Here is a 16,891-nt window from a genome sequence, read left to right on the forward strand (position 1 = left end):
CGACTAAATTCAACAAGGCCATCAGTCAACACTGGAGCACAGCTACTATAGAACAGCCGCAACACAAATACATACTGCTGTAACACAGTTCAGAAGCAGCACATTTGCAGTAGTAACTGCAGACAGACTACATGTATTATATTGTGCAGATACCACATTGTATTGCATTACAAAAGCAGTGTCTGAAATACTGCACTTCACTGTAGTATAATGTAGTAAAGTGCTGTATAAATTACAGCAATGTATATTTGTACAGTAACAGTGGGGGTCCTGTACATGTTATATGAACTTTGTGTTACCTGCTTCCTCAAGTAGGGTTTCTGCAGTTTTAAAGTATGACTAGATGTACAGTAAGCAATAACATGAAATGGCATGCGATCATACAGATATATTCACATTCACATTGTTGGGTCATTGTTGCTTTTCAAATTAAATGCGCTTCTGTTTTTACACTGTTTACATTGTGTGCTTCAGACATATTTGTATGGTTTGGAATTCTTTTCAGTCAGAGTGCTTTGTTTACCCAAGCCATTTTTAAATGGCCAATAGCAAGCCTGTGCAGCCCTGAACAAGGAAGAAATTGTGTTATTGCAATACCACTAAGATTCCCCTAGATGGCAAAAACTCCAGTAGTACTCTTCTATAAGACCAAAGGACGGAGTAAATTGTCTTCATTGAGAGTTGGTTCTTTTTTCCTTTTGAGCTGGAAAGCAATACCACTAGCGTTGTTACAGAACAGACACCATGAAAAGAAATGGAGTTTGGGTTTCCACCGGTACCAGTGTGTAATTGTATCTCCAACATCAACCTCCCAAGGAAAATACATCAGCTTTTAAAGTGGGCAATACTGTGCGTTACAAGAAGCTCAGTAAAACCGTGTGTGGTGTATAGTTGCCATTCGTATTGCTGTTTAATTACAACTTCAGGCATGCGTTAATTGCCTACTTTGAAGAAAAACTGCCTTTGATTTTGACACCAGAGAAAACAAACTCAAGACGGCAATAACTTTGCTAAAGCCAAGCCCGAAATTTAACCCATTAACCACCAAACCTTTGACACACTGCAGTTGTCTATCCAGAACCAAGCAAAGACAATGCAAATCTGCCAAGCCTCAAGCATAGGGATTCATGGCAGCTACAGCTAGCTGCGGTTCGGGTGCTTTTTACTGTGTTGTTGGGGGGGGGGGGGGGGGGGGGGGGTTTAAACAGAAGCTGTGACTAAACGGATACAGAAATGGCTTATGCATTTTAAATTGCACTACTGCTGGTGATCCTTAAACCAAAAGAAAGTTACCCAGTTACCCAAACCCACAAAACACCAATGCTACTTGCTAATCCAAGTAAACGTTGTTGTTGATAACGAGTTGGAGCAAGTGCACATGCAAAGGAATAGTGATCATAAATGAATGCTACAACTACAACCCCCAGTATGCACCAGCTAGATCAAAGCAACAGCATGAGAAGAGAAAGCAGGGAGAGAGAGAGAACGGTGGTGCGGGACACCCCACTCTTCAGCCTGCCTTTAGTGATAGTTCAGTGACTCCACTAAACAGGATGTCAAGTCATGCTCTGGTGACCACATTGACACAGTGACAGGACAGGAAGGGAAGAGGCTGTTACAGGCAGATCTGAGGAGAGGAGGGGGGTTTGGGGTTATCTGTTCCTTTCTGCTGAACAACTGGTTGTTGGAGCAGTGTGTTTGCTTCTTTCAATGGCTTTAGCTCAAAGGACTTCGGCTAAACACATACAATTTCACTAACTGGCAAGGAAATGGGTAGAGTGGATTCAGGATTTATTTTAGACAGGGAGCCAACAGACTTTTTAAAAACTCTGCACATCAATAACAGTGCAAAGGCGGTCTCAGGGGTCTTGGAATATTTTAAAGTGAAAATGCTGACGTTTACAAGATGCGCTCCTTGCAGCCTGAAGATTCTCAGCTACAGAACAGTAACAGAAAATATCCACAGATGAAACAGACAGCAATGGTATCAACAGTAAAGAAAATGCATATTTCTGTTTCAGGCAAAAACTTTTCATGTTGTTTCTGCACTACAATTTCAGCATACATCAACACTAGTAATAATCAGATCATGGGTTTGGGAAAGGGTTATAAAATGATACGAGATGCTGCTGTCATTTGCAGAATGCATGACATACAGTAGTTAACACATTCATCTTTAAACGTTGACATACCACAAACACATAACAAAATTACATCTGGCTGGCTCAGGTGCAGTAGTTTTAATGGCTTCCCAATAAAGATTGTACACAAATTCCTCCTCCGACACAACATTGTACAAAAAACCTGCTGTTCCTGACAACCGCTCTCAAAACAGCATAGGAAACCAGATGAGTCAGGAGGGACTAGAAGGGGCCGATTTCAGTGTCGGGATTATAGATGAGAGGTTGGGAGCTAGTATCTTGATAACCCCTATTTTACCATGGCAGTCCCCAACTGTAATCCATCATCAGGACTAGAAGCCAAGAACCAAGCCATCACTAATGACTCTTCACTCCGAAGATGCCACCCACCAAGAGGGGTGCTTACAGCTGTGTGCGACTTGAAGAAGCTCTTCTTTCTGTTGGCTCTGGTTAAGGAGGTGAAGAATGAATTAGCTGTGCTAATCCCCATTGAAAATATGCAGCCCTAAGAATTAATATTATTTTTAGATAGTTTGTTTTTTCTTTCTTCAATGCGTAATTCAGCCATGTGGCTCAGATTTGCACGCGCAGTATTGTGGCAAAATTTAAAAACCCAAAACAGATCAGACCAGGGAGTTCATTTCAATCAGGGTTGGAAAATTAGCTTCAATCTGAGGTGGCTTTGATTTAAAATTACAGCAGATTCCTTTTTATCCAAGTCAACGCCCGCCTGTAAAGTCTGTATGTACAGTAGGTATTTTATGTTATTAAGGTGCATCACAAGAAATGCTCTGCCATGCCAAATGTATTTCCTGGCAAGGGGACAATGCCTCGTATAGACCAGTGCTGTGGGCCACCAGGGTGATTATTTTCCATGGACAGGATTAGACTCATAATAGAGTAAGTAGTGGGGTTCCAAAAAAGTGTTCTACGTCCCTGCATGTTGCTACAACTGTTTAAATAATGTACCTGCAATTTTTCTTTTTATTGTTAACATCCTGACAACTTTGTATACTTATTACTTTTAAAGTCTGTTTCAAAGCTCTTTTCAAAATGTCCGCTCTAGTGCACTGGGGTTTGAGATCGGTCGTCTAAAACCACTGCAGGAAGAGTGATTAAAAAAAAATTAAAAAAAAAAAACAACCACGAGTGCTCTGGCTTTTCTGTTCCGTACCACATCATGGATCGTTATTGCTGTGTTACCTGCTTGACAATGTGGGCAATAATTCTTACACTATCAGTGCACTAGAGCCCTTTTGAAAAGAGCTTTGAAACAGACTTTACAACTGTACAAAGTTGTCAGGATGTTAACAGTGAAAAGAAAAATTACAGGTACATTAATTTAAACAGTTATAGCAACACATGGGGATGTTCAATGTTATATTTTTTCTGATCCCCTGCTACTTACTGTAAGTCCTAGCATAGCCTTTGAAGCCTACTGAAGTGTAATCAGAATTTCCAAAACAAATACTTATAAACAGGCCATGAATGGTGGACTGCAATGCCAGAGCGGAGAGTCGGCTCACCAGCCCTCCATCACTGTCTAGCGTTTTGAACATCTGCCCAGTCTTGTTCTTAATCTGTCCTGTACACAGGAAACAGACACACTGAGGTCTGCCTTTGGTTTCAACCCCTGACCGGTTCACGATGTTCGACATTAAGAACTACACATCCAGAGACGGAGACAAAAAAAAAAAAAACGGACAGATGCACTTTGAGGAGGAAACTACATCTACTTAAAAATAGACTTTAATATTAACAGATTTCAAATACAAACCATCTTGATTAAACAGAGATCACCACCACAGGATTTAAATAAAAACACAGCTCATCCAGTTTAAGTCCACTTCTATACTTCTATAGCTTCTGCTGTTTTACCTAACCTCTTCTAAACAATTGAGAGAAACTGAATTAAGTTCAGGGATTTATTTCTTAAACAAAAGTAAATACTCTGTCCTGTCTATAAATACAAGCAATTTTATATACAACTTTTTTTTTTTTTTTTTTTTTTTTAAAGACTGTTTAATGTTTGGGCTTTTACCATTGGCATATTGCATCTTAAATTACCAAAGCAAAAAAACCAAACTGAAATCTTCAATTTCGCAAATAAAAATGACCTGTGACCTTGCCCAAGGCTTTTTCTTTTTTTTTTTAATGTACCAGTGACATAATTGGCAGCATGTTTGTGAACCAAAAGCTATTAGTAAAAGAAAATTTGATCAGATCAAATTTCTGTTTTGGGATCTCTTTTCTGGTCCAATCTAGTTCATGTCACTTTGTATTAGCGATGGCACAGTCTTAGAAGAGGCTGTGCACCATTTCCTGTAGAGGTTAACACTACAAAAATACCAAGGACAAGTTGGAAGGAAGGAAGGAAGGACTCCCCCCACATACGGTAACCAGGACCGGCCACACAAGATTTACTGCAGGATGGTCATGACTGGCATTGCTGGCAGACAGTTTGAAAAAATCAAACTTCTAGTGAAAAGCTCAGTTATTGAGAACATATTTAGACAAGCGGGAGACAAGCAAGGGGAAAGGCGAATTTGTTTACACACAACTAATATGGGAGACAAAGTGATTTGAAAGCATATCCATGGGCTACAAACCTCTCCATTGTCGACACAAGGGGCTGCCATTGCTACAGGTTGCTGTTTCTCCAATATAGAGCCCTGTCCAAAAACCCTGTAACTGGACAGGGGTGCATGCAATTGATGTTACACACAGTATTCCTTCCCATCAGAAAACATGACACTTGACATACATGATGACTAGCACCTGATCCTTCATGACCAGGTACTTATTCCAACATGTCCCTTTCTAATTGTTCATTTGAAACGATTAAACTTCCAATCAGCTCCTAAACATTAAACTTTCTTCAAGATACCTGTTCATCCTGGGGAAGAAAAGCCAGTCGCCCTTGCCTGCTCTACAAACGAACATTAGGACTAGACACGATTACGTTAGCTACAACTCTGGCGTAACATTGGAAGCCTCTCAAACAAGTCCAGCTCTCAAACAAATACAGTTTCTTTAGCTAGCCTCAGCTGGAAATGAGGCTCTGGTTAAAATGCAAGGAGCTCTTTTTTTAAAGCGCTGTATATAAAAAAAAAAAAAAGTCATCTATTGTTCTAAAGTCTGATGAAATAAACAAACAAACGTTTACAGAGTCCCATCAAGCAGCCCTTAAACTTTCAACAACTTGATTGCATCGTGCAAGACTAGCTTTGTGATGTTCTGTATTCTTTCAAATGGCTTTTGCCTCAATAACAAACATTTAAAACCAGACAACCCTAAATTGTTCTTAGCTTTGCCAAAAGGTTTGTGTGTGGGATGTTAAGCACTTGCTATTTATTCCACCTAACTAAAAACAGAAATTAACGATCCACACCTGAGCTAATTGGAGAGACTTCAGCTATGGCTTAAAGATCTCCTGGATTGAAGGCAAACCTGAAATGCATGTCAGGACATCACATAGGCAGTACGATTGTTCTGCAACTGCTCTGCATGATTAATAAGTGTAACCTGCTAAAGGGCAGGACCTATTTTTTTTTTATATTTATACACTTAAACAGAGTATAAGCTTAAGCTTGTTGGTGAGCTGCGATCCCAACAGAACCATCAGATAATCTATTTTATATGAATGTACTGTTAATGGTAAGCGACGTAAAAAAAATACCTATTGTTACTTTGAATGAAATGGGTTAGAACTTCAATGCTTTATGTACGTCTGTGGCAGTGTCCCCGCCCCTTTGTGTTCATTAGTGTTTTATGTTGTATGTAGTGTATTTATGTATAAAATACACAGGCTATAAATATGGGTTATGAGCATAAGTGTTATAAAGTGTAATTTGTATTTGGGCATGAGGATTGCACAGCACTTCACGTGCAGGTAAAATGTAGTAATATGTGAGCACAGGGAATTGCACTTTATTAATTCACATGCAGTTGTACAGAGACGCCAACTGAATGATTGATTAGCAATAGAGTCTCAGTACAGTGCATAAAAGCAGCATGTTTTCACTCACTCAGGGTTGTGTTTAAGTACAGAACAGGTGAGAGAAAGAGGAGATTGATTATACAAGCAATTGCTACAACATGCTGGAAGCCCAAGCAGGGTACGTGTTTAGTGTTCGTCCACTGTTTATCTGTCTGTCCGTTTGTTTGACCAACGGTCTTTTGTTTGTGTTTTCTGTTCAAACTATTTATTTTCTGTTTGTTGATTAAACAGTCTAGCAGCGCATTTCATTCACCATTTCACCTGGAAGTGCTGTGTGTTCTTCCGGGTCTGATATCACCACTACAGCTATCCTGTTCACAGCTGTGTGAGCTGTGGGATAGCAACGCCTCCAAGCGTCAGAACAGGAATACAGCGGGTGAACTTTAATTTTAGCAACATAAGGAGTTTTTTTATTGGTTTTGAAATAAATTAAGTGGCCGGAGGAAGCAGCAGGTCGCAGGTCCTGCACTGTCTCTTCCACGCCTGACGTCTGCCTCACCTGCCTGAAGGGTGAGGAGTTGTGCTTTGCTGTTGGCGAGGTTGGGCATGTAGCACCCAACCAACCCCCTGCATGGCAGGAGAGGGAGGAGCCCGAGCATCCAGCGTCGGTAGAAGAAACGCTGCTCACTCGAGGGCCAACATCCAAGAAGATCTGGGACTGGCTAATGGGACCTGAAGAGTGGATGGCAACGGACCTCCCACAGGCGATTAACCTGCTGTGGGCCAGAGATGGGGAGTGTTGGGAGACCTGGGAACAGCAACACCACCCAGCATCCCTCCCAGACATCGCAGTCATGGTGCTCAATTGCCTAGCTGCAGATGGGAGGGGTCCTGCCACCTCTAGTCCCACCAGAAAGAGGGAAGCCATCGCTGCTGTCTCCAGCACCAGAGGGAGAGGAGCCATCGCTGCCATCTCCAGCGCAAGAGGGAGAATGCCTGGGCGGTTTCGCCTTCACAGCCTGAGGGGCAGGGGTACAAACGTCCACAGCCCAAGAGGGAGGACGCAGAGTGTCCACAGCCCAAGAAAGGGGAGCCACCAGGTCCACAGCCCAGGATGAGAACAGCGGAGGAAAAGTGCCTGCTGTTCCCACCTCCGCCACCAGAGGGTGAATACCTGCTGGTTCCACTTCCACCACTGTGGGAGGACTACATGTCATTCCCACCACCACCAGCAGAGGGAGAATGCCTGCTGATTCCTCCACCACCAGCAGAGAGAAAGAATACCTGCTGGTTTCAACACCACCTTCGCGAGAAGAGGAGCAGGAGCTGCCTCTGCCTCCATCCCTACCACGCAGGGAAGAAAACCAGGAGCTGCCGCCACAGAGCCAGTACTACCCCCTGAGCACTATCTTCCCTGCACAGCACAGCATGGACACAGGCACCACTTTCCGGGGACTAAAGGGAGAGCCGCACCAGTCCCTTGCAAGTGAGGGAGAGCCGCACCAGTCAACGTGCCGTTTTGTGTGTTTTCTGTTTGTTGATTAAACTGTGCAGCAGTGCATTTCATTCACCATTTCACCTGGAAGTGCTGCGTGTTCTTCCGGGTTCAACGTCGGATCCAGAATACCACCACGCAGGACAGAGACATGGAGTTCTGGTGAAGCTGAGCACTTGCTGGCACTCAGCATTTAATAAATGAACAAACAGAAAATAAAAACGCTGAACAAAACACACAAACAAAACTGTGCGTTGACCAAACAAACTGACACACAGTGGATGAACTCCAAACAAGTACCGTGCTGGTGTTTCCAGCACGTTGTAGCAATTGCTTATATAATAAATCCTCTTTCTCTCACCCGTTCTCCACTTACGAACACACAACCCTGAGTGAGTGAAAACATACTGCTTTTATGCAGCTGTACCGAGAATCGATTGCTAATCAAGTGCTGTGCAATCCTCGTGCCCAAATACAAATTACACTTTAACACTCATGCTCATAACCCATATTTATATCCCATGTATTTTATACATAAACACACTACATACAACACAAAACACTAAAACACAAAGGGGCGGGGCACGCCGCCACAACATTGCAGACGACTTAACATGTTCATTCAGAAAGCTGCATTCATTCACCACACAACTACACGTACAGTAATTTTATCCTTCTTGAGAAGTGAACAGAGATCGCTACCAAAGTAGCTTAAACAAATGCACATCGTAGTCCTTTACAGTCTCAACATTTTTTTGTTTCTTTTTTGCAGCCTCTTTTTAGTGCGGGAATGTATTGAAAGCGCTCACGTTCTGGACACTGGGCCTGTGCACGTTTGCATCCATTCAGAATGCACATGCTCAGTTAACTGTATAAAACAATAAAGCAAAAACACTGCTATACAATAACATGGGACTATACACTTACAATGGTACACTTAAACTGGGTAGCTGTAATGATGGAGCATTGGTAATGGTTTTGGAGTTTGAAATTGAATACACTTAGGTGGTATGTCCTAAGTGGGGTACTTTTCCACACCACTACTATAGTGTTAGGTGGCAATTCATAGGGTGTACTGAAATCAGTTCAGGAGCAATGCACCCCCAAATAATCAGTCAGAATGTGAGGGGAAAGAAAACATTGCATTTCTAAAAACAATTGCAACACATGCACACAAAGAAGCAACAGTAAGGAAGTTGGTTATTCCTAAAATAAGATGTATATTGTTAGGATTTAACATTTCCTGTATCCCAGTGTTCTTTTAAATATATTTTTTTAGGAGCAGAGTGAGGTCTGTACAATCTAAACACTGGTAATTAGAGTTTTATAACATTAATTACGGTAGTTAACGGCTAATGGTCACTGATCCCTGTATGCTATCAGATTATCGCTTATCCATTTAAAATACAATTCACTGGTCTATGGCTTACTATTGCTTATAGTACCTTTCATGGCTCAACGGTTAACATGAGAATATTACAGTAAGAGGACATCAGTGGTAAAGGCGTTAAACTGAACCTGCTGTACTCGTCGCCGTGCTCAAACATTTCAAAGCAGAGGGTCACAATATCGACAGCACACTACACACTAGTCTGTTGAACCACAGAACCACAATGTCATGCCTTAGCAGATGAAAAAAATAGTGCTTTATTTGCATGAGATGGGGAACTCGCAACCGACTGCAGCTGCTAAGAGATTTGAAAGGAGAGCTCATAATCAGCTGCCAGGCCTTTGTGTGAACATACCAAAACACTCTGAAAGAGATCGTCTCTCGATACCATGGCATTTAGTGTACGTTTTTATTCTATTTTTAGTATTCGCATGGATTCTTTATTACATCATTTCAAAGCAGGCAGATTGGTGGCGACTAAAAATCGTCAGCCAGCTATGGAAAGTGTTCTTTCGCACATACTGAATTTTCGCTCCACACGAGTCCAGTTCTGGACCTTCTATTTGCTGGTAGCTTACAAATGTGTACAAGTTGGGCTGCTTTGTAGATCACCACTGATATGGAATGATGTGTCCTTTATTGGGGCCAACAGGCCAGAACACATGAGTGTAGTAAGTGTAACTACACTGAACAAAAATATAAAATGCAACAATTTCAAAGATTTTAGTGAGTTACAGTTCATATAAGGAAATCAGTCAATTGAAATAAATTCATTAGGCTCTAATCTATGAATTTCACATGACTGGGAATACAGATATGCATCTGTTGGTCACAGATACCTTAAAACAGATACCTTTTAAAAAAAAAAAAAAAAAAAAGGTAAAAGGCGTGGATCAGAAAACCAGTCAGTATCTGGTGTGACCACCATTTGCCTCATGCAGCACGACACACACATCTCCTTCACATAGAGTTGATCAGGCTGTTGATTGTGGCCTGTGGAATGTTGTCCCACTCCTCTTCAATAGCTATGCGAAGTTGCTGGATATTGGCGGGAACTGGAACACTCTGTCGTACACGTCGATCCAGAGCATCTCAAACATGCTCAATGGGCGACATGTCTGGTGAGTATGCAGGCCATGGAAGAACTGGGACATTTTCAGCTTCCAGGAAGCGTACATAGATCCTTGCGACATGGGGCCATGCATTATCATGCTGAAACATGAGGTGATGGCGGCAGATGAATAGGGCACGACAATGGGCCTCAGGATCTCGTCACGGTATCTCTGTGCATTCAAATTGCCATTGATAAAATGCAATTGTGTTCGTTGTCCGTAGCTTATGCCTGCCCATGCCATAACCCCACCGCTACCATGGGGCACTCTGTTCACAACGTTGACATCAGCAAACTGCTCGCCCACACGACACCATACACGCTGTCTGCCATCTGCCCGGTACAATTGAAACCGGGATTCATCCGTGAAGAGCACACTTCTCCAGCGTGCCAGTGGCCATCAAAGGTGAGCGTTTGCCACTTGATGTCGGTTACGATGCTAAACTGCAGTCAGGTCAAGACCCTGGTGAGGACGATGAGCATGCAGATGAGCTTCCCTGAGACGGTTTCTGACAGTTTGTGCAGAAATTCTTCGGTTGTGCAAATCCATTAGTTTCATCAGCTGCCCGAGTGGCAGGTCTCAGATGATCCCGCAGGTGAAGAAGCCGGATGTGGAGGTCCTGGGCTAACATGGTTACACGTGGTCTGCTGTTGTGAGGCCAGTTGGACGTACTGCCAAATTCTCTAAAACGACGTTGGAGGCGGCTTATGGTAGAGAAATGAACATTCAATTCTCTGGAAACAGCTCTGGTGGACATTCCTGCAGTCAGCATGCCAATTGCAGGCTCCCTCAAAAATTGAGACATCTGTGGCATTGTGTTGTGTGACAAAACTGCACATTTTAGAGTGGCCTTTTATTGTCCCCAGCACAAGGTGATCATGCTGTTTAATCAGCTTCTTGATATGCCACACCTGTCAGGTGGATGGGTTATCTTGGCAAAGGAGAAATGCTCACCAACAGCAATATAAACAAATTTGTGCACAAAATTTGAGAGAAATAAGCTTTTTGTGCGTATGGAAAATTTCTGGAATCATTTCAGCTCATGAAACATGGGACCAACACTTTACATGTTGCGTTTATATCTTTGTTCAGTGTAGAAATGAGGAGCCTCTCACTGTGTGCGTGTTGAAAAGCAATGCATATTTCAAAACGTGCATTAAAAACCCATTTGTAATTCGGAAAACAGCGTTTTCTTTAAGAGAAGTCTGCTGTGGGGTCACCAACTGCTACCAATAGAACAATCTAAACTGATTAAGCTGGGGAAGCTGGCACTCTAACTACGCGGTTCAAACATCAACTACACAGTGGATGGTAGATGGCATGTTAATTATAATTGCAACGCACGCAAATAAAAAAAAAAAAACACCCTTTGCCTCCAGCGCCAACCAAAACACCTCAAAAATCAGCAGGCTCGTTACAGTCTTTTTTTATCTTCCCGCGGTTCTTGCAGCCATGACGCATCAGACATCCCTTGCCAGTCAGATTCGTGTTTCAACGATAACAAAATAAACAAACTAGATTAAAGTGGCACAGAATGGGCTCGCATCCACATCTGCTTTCCAACCCTCACCTTGCACCCAGCTGTGCCGGGACCATAACACAGGATCTGCTTGCTTCGTTTCAAAAAAACCATAAACACCACCCAGCCTGTTCGCTGGATCATTTGTAGTTGCCGGTATAGTGCAGTTGTTCCTCGTACCAATTTTTTCCCCCCCTCTCAAATAAAAAGGTCATTATTAATGAAATACCTGAAAATTCAGCCCAGCATAAAGAGAAACATACTAATGTTCCTGTTCAATTGAGTTCACACAGTGTATGCTGAAATTGTACTTTCCTTGAACTTATATCCCATTTATATGAGGAAGATGTGGTAAAAGAAAGTTGAGCCAGCTCTGTACATTGACAAGCCTCATAAAACATGTGCTCCCCAAACTAGCACCGCCTCCCCCAGTTCAAGGCTGAACAACCTGTAGGATTAGACAGCAGACCATGTGAGAGTTATCTATGTATACATATTTTTTTAATGCTGGGAAGAAAACAAGCTGAAAAGTGTCAAATCCTAGTGGATAGATTTGTGGTAATTGGACTAATTCACCATTCCAGTTGAAACAACTGAAGAGCAGGCGATAGAATGTGTGCTGATTATCCTATGTGATGAAAAAAATCTGTGTTAGTCCTGGGCGAGTAAGCATTACTATACACTTAGAGATTCTCACTTTCCTGGTCAGATTGAAACCAGAGGTGAAGACCCAGTGTAATGTGCCTCTCTAGAAGGAGAACTATCTGTTTTTAACACTAATGTTCTTAGCAGTTTGATACAACACAGCACGTTTTATATATATAACGTAGGAGACAAGCTTCAAGAGAAGCGTAGGCCGGTTTTATATATCACATGTTTAAAAAACAAAAGGTCTTTAAATGTAAAAAAGAATCCCGTGGGCATAGGTGTGCATGGGTGTACAAAAAGTTAAAACGACAGCAGTAAACTCTGTAGCTGTGTTTTTTGTGTGAACAGAATTCAATAGCTCAGAATTAACCTCATAAAAACAGACATACTACACAAGAGAAAGTTGCCTTTGCTCCAAGGAGCCCTGCTGCCATGCCTACACAATGGCTGTGCCATGCTCAAACACAGATATTGCTTTCAATATCTGGCAAGACACCTGTGCCCTACAGTTTTATAGCTGAGTAGCAATACACAGGCTCCACTGTGACAGTCAATTAACTACCATTCATTCCCTGGTCATTTGCAAAAACGATGGAAGAAAAGGTAGCCTGGGAAATGTCGAGCTATTTTGCACCTACAAGCCGAGTGCGAGAGGTTGTGCAGGAAACATTCAATCGAAGTTTCTCATGCAGCGGAAACAAACCGTTCTTCGGGTAGAAGTAGCGGGGGTGGGAAACACTGCAACGCTATGCTGTGCTGGTCCTGAAGATTTGTTCTGAAAGGGTTTGCAGAGGAATCAAGGAGGTGCTAAACTCTATTAAAACTCTGCACTCTTGCCAGCTAACACGGTGGTACACACAGTCACTTCTGCATTTTCACGGGTATGGCTGCTAACAGTTTGTGGTGGTGGCGGCAGTTGATCCAGACTCTTAGCCCTTCAGGAGTTTGTCCAAGTTTTTCACCCACCTAATCCTAAAATGTGCACATAAAAATAAGCTGTACTCACACATGCTAGGTGCAGAAAATGCATGTTCTTATTCATGCAAAAATGATTTCAGTTACATTCCATAAAGGGAAAGCTTTGTAGTCCTCGTGGCTCTTTCTAAAGTTGCTCCAAACTCCCCATAAACTCCAGTGCACTTCTGGCATGCAGGTAGAGCCCACGATTCCCTGGCTCCGTGGCTGTGATAACAAGGTAAACAAGGGAACCCCTCCTGGCAGGGAGTCCTGGTAGTGACAGAGAAATCGCTGGAGTAGCGCACGCTTTGGGCAGTCTGCCAACGGGCAGGACGCCAGCAGCGGCAGCCTCAGTCCAATGCTGCACAAAGGGGGAAGTCCTGTGCGCACACACACACAACATTTTGTAGGTCTGTTTGTGTCCTATTGCTGTATGTGTGTAGATGTGTATTTGGACTACAGTGTGTGAGACGATGGAAATCCATACATTAACATGCATTTAACTTGTTTTACTTTTTTTTTCCTTTCTAAAATAACTTTTACATACAAATACTAAATACTGTAACAAAAGTGTAATGTTGCTAATGTACCTTTACTACTAGTGCTATAAAAAGACATCCTCACAAAACACAGGAGAAGGAGTTCAACAAATGGCTGATAGTGAAAGCTTGCCTTACACACTGAATACGGTATGATCACTCTAAATCTGTAGCTCCAGATAGAAATTGTACAGCTTCACATGCAGCAAATCAATCCTGCTCTGTTAAGGAACAGAAACCAAGCATCTCAATCGCATATTCTGTGAGCCTGCAAAAGCCCTCCAAAAGAACTTTGCACTTGGAACCGACTTTCCATCAATGAGCAAAACAAAACGCCTGGAGCCAGCGGCTATAGAGGCCCCGAGTGGAATGACTTCAGAAGGCTCTTATCCTTACAATAACTGAGGCCAAACCAAAACACTGCAAACAATCGTTAACACAGTTTGTACAAGAAAAAACACACATCGCCCCCCCCCCCCAGCTTAGTATAGGGTGGTTGCATGTTCACTGTGTCTAGATCTACTGTTTATACAGTTGTAATCAAGTTTACATCCCAATGGAAATTCATAACTTTGCGAAAACAAAGAATTTCAGGAAAAATCTTTTGCAGCAAAAGTTTTGCTTTTGTGAATGAGGGGAAAAAAAAAAAGTTACAAGAAATGGATGTCTACAATTATTTATTTCAGGATTTTTTTTTTTTTTGTAAAATTCAAAATTCTAATTCAAAAGCATTCATACCCTTTGATGCTATGATAGTACTGTCTACAAGGTGCTAGAAATTTCAATATGATAATTCAGAACCTAATTCTAGAAGTACAGAAAATGCTGGATTGTAAGTGGACATTCTTAGAGAGCATAAAACTGTTAGGCATAGGCTGTCATTACCAATAAGTCAACATGGAAAAGTAAAGAGCTATCTGAAAACCTTAGGTAGAACATTTATTATCATAAAGCTGGAGTACAAGACTCCTGGTACTGTCACAACGCTCACTCGGTATGGAAAAAAGAAGGTTCTTTTACCAAGAACAAGTAGAAGAATTGCAAGGAAGGTTAATAAAATCTGAGATTGAATGCCAAAGATATTCAAAGTGATCTGGCTGCAAGTCGGACTGGGGTTTCCATTTCAACCACAGGTCGAGGATTGCATGGTGAAGGTCTAAATGGTGCAGGCCAAGGAAAAAAAAGGAAAACGTCAGAAGAACAGCAGCTTAAAAGTTCACAAAACAACATGTGAATGATGGACAGGAGTTCTGGTCAAAGGTTTTGTGGAGTGATGAAACTAAATAAATAAATAAATAAAACTATTTGGTCACGCCGATAGTCGTTACGTTTGGAGAAAGTCTGGTGAGGCGTACAAAGAAAAGAACTCCATACCTACTGTCAAGCACAGAGGTGATAATATCCTTCTATGGGGCTGTATTTCCTCTAATGGCATGGGAAATTCAGTTCCAATACATGGTAAAATGGATTCCATAACATACCAAAAAATATTGGCCAATTATCTGAAACACTCTGCTACAAAACTTGGTTTAAAGTGCAAATGGACATTCCAACACAACAACTATCCAAAGCACACATCAGAATCTACTTTAGAATGGTTAAAGAATAAAATCATAGTTCTGGAATGGCCTGGTCAAAGCCCTGAATCCGACTACAACTGTATAGTGACACAGAATAAAGAGCTTCAGCTAAATTGAAAAGCTAGTGGCACACTGTATGTACCCTGCCATGGTTTTAAACACAAAATTAGAGTTATTATAATACCAGGGTAATGAGAATGCAGATAAGACCCCCCACTGCATAGCAGTTTGATCCAATCCTGAGTCTGATACGAGTTTAATAAGACACACCTGAGCTTGTTGCCAGTACCTATACACTGTGGTGATCAAGCCTGTATCAAAAGCCAGAATGGATGAAACTGCTATGCAATAGGAGTCTGATTTCCACCCCTGAACCATGACAAGTTGTGACATACCTATTGTACATCTATACCAATATTATGATACTCTTAATAACTTCTGCTAAACAATGTTCTTACTGACACTCATCACAATCGAATAAGCCCTTCTCTATATTAAGAGCAAGTAAGTACATTTGTAGCATGGCTCCCATCTGCTCTGTGGGTCACAAAAAGCTTTGTATTGCCAGCAGCCATACCTATGTGGACTTTGATGCCGTTACATCTCCAGCGCTACTGTATACAGTATCAGGCCTGGTCACTACTTGGACTTGTTTATGAAAGTGTTATTGGTGGCTCAGTAAGGGGTACTCCTTCCCACTGCAGGACTAGGTGTCAAAACATACCACAAAAACAGGCAAGTCAAAGAGGAAACTGATCGCTGGACTTTAGAAGGGACTGGTAGAAGAGCCCAAAATATCTCCAAAAGCAATGAGACTTTGGTTTAATGTAACTTGTGACAGTCAGGGTTTATTATCTACAGTTAGTAGCTGGCTCCACAATGTGCTGCTCAGAAAATGTGTAATAAATAAGCCTTCTCCATTGACCCAGTCCGTTGCTGGAATTTCCCATGAGAGCCAACTTGACCTGCTGTTTTTCAACAGGGCTCATTAAGTGAATCATTTTGTTTCCTCAAAATGTGTAACATAAGGTTAGGTTTACCAGGGATGGAAATAAGAGCCACTGCCTAGCAGTTTGACCCATTCCTAGTTTAACAAGACACACCCGAGTGCAGGACCGTAGTAATGCATAGGCAAACTAGGCATGTGCCTCGGGTCCCAACTGAAGAGAGAGCCCAAAACGGTTATGTTTTTTTGGGGGGTTTTTTTGCCCCTAAACTGGAAAACGCTCCACTCACTGACATTCAAACCGAAGCAGGTTCTGACAGGTATTAAGCAGATTTCTGTACTCTATAAAAATTCTGTATCCCCACATGACTCCTTCCTGTGCTGATGCAGTTTTTCAGAGATGGCTGGATGCACGCACGTGACACTTCTGTGCCTGAGCCCCGCTGTGCTCTCAAGCACTGCCATGGTTTCTGCTGCAGCGTGCAACAAATATTGTAAACAAGACAAAACTAATTCTGTGGCAAAATAAAAATAGCCCATTTAACGATACTGATTTTCTAGATAAAGTACATTCAGCCTCCGGTGTTGCTCAATACACGAAACCCTCGATTAAAATAAACTTTA

General features: G+C 42.0%; 1 protein-coding gene and 1 pseudogene across 1 annotated transcript in view; one reads left to right on the top strand and one right to left on the bottom strand.

The window, feature by feature from the left end:
* Window positions 1-16,891, bottom strand: part of LOC121319274 (zinc finger protein PLAGL2-like) — a 40,186-nt gene that overhangs the window by 12,050 nt on the left and 11,245 nt on the right.
* Window positions 2,441-16,891, top strand: part of LOC121320169 — a 41,503-nt pseudogene continuing 27,052 nt past the window's right edge.

This window comes from Polyodon spathula, chromosome 8, assembly GCF_017654505.1.
Source record: "Polyodon spathula isolate WHYD16114869_AA chromosome 8, ASM1765450v1, whole genome shotgun sequence".
Classification (NCBI taxonomy): Eukaryota; Metazoa; Chordata; class Actinopteri; order Acipenseriformes; family Polyodontidae; genus Polyodon; species Polyodon spathula.